This window comes from Arachis ipaensis, chromosome B05 (assembly GCF_000816755.2).
Source record: "Arachis ipaensis cultivar K30076 chromosome B05, Araip1.1, whole genome shotgun sequence".
NCBI lineage: Eukaryota > Viridiplantae > Streptophyta > Magnoliopsida > Fabales > Fabaceae > Arachis > Arachis ipaensis.
The window spans coordinates 111,214,855-111,215,308 of NC_029789.2; the positions used below are offsets into that span (position 1 = coordinate 111,214,855).

Sequence of the window (454 nt, forward strand, 5' to 3'; positions counted from 1 at the left end):
TACATCCATAAATACCATACAACTTACAACAACTCATAAAGAGTACATCCATATATATATACATATATGTATATACATAATATTACAAGCAGTAGTCAATACAATTCCTATCCCTCTTACAGAATATCTCAAGATAAAGGCGAGGGTACAAATAATAACCTAAAGCAACACAGAACATCTCAACAACAAATAAATAAACTCTTCGTGACTTCTGCATCCATATCCTGAAAGGGGAAAAATGTAGGGGGGGTGAGAACATCATCCTCGAAAGGGTTCTCAATAGAGGGTTTTTGGGAATTACTGTAATAGGATACATGAAGATAACCGCACCAGTGATTAATAACCGTCTCATGCCTCTTTTCAAAAACAACGATTTACAATGAAAGTAAAGTCGGAAATCTTTTCTGAAAGAGGAACCGTTCAATTCTCAAAAACTCAAAAGCCTTTCAAAAAG

General features: G+C 34.6%; 1 long non-coding RNA gene across 2 annotated transcripts in view; it reads right to left on the minus strand.

Annotated features, from left to right (window-relative positions):
* Positions 1-454, minus strand: part of LOC110262959 — a 4,639-nt gene that overhangs the window by 352 nt on the left and 3,833 nt on the right. The window contains exon 4 of one of the 2 annotated variants that reach the window (XR_002347972.1): positions 150-224. The exons of the other annotated variant lie outside the window; for it this stretch is intronic. This is a non-coding gene — a long non-coding RNA (uncharacterized LOC110262959). Of the gene's footprint in view, positions 1-149; positions 225-454 lie in introns of those variants that run through there. 2 annotated transcript variants of the gene reach the window in all.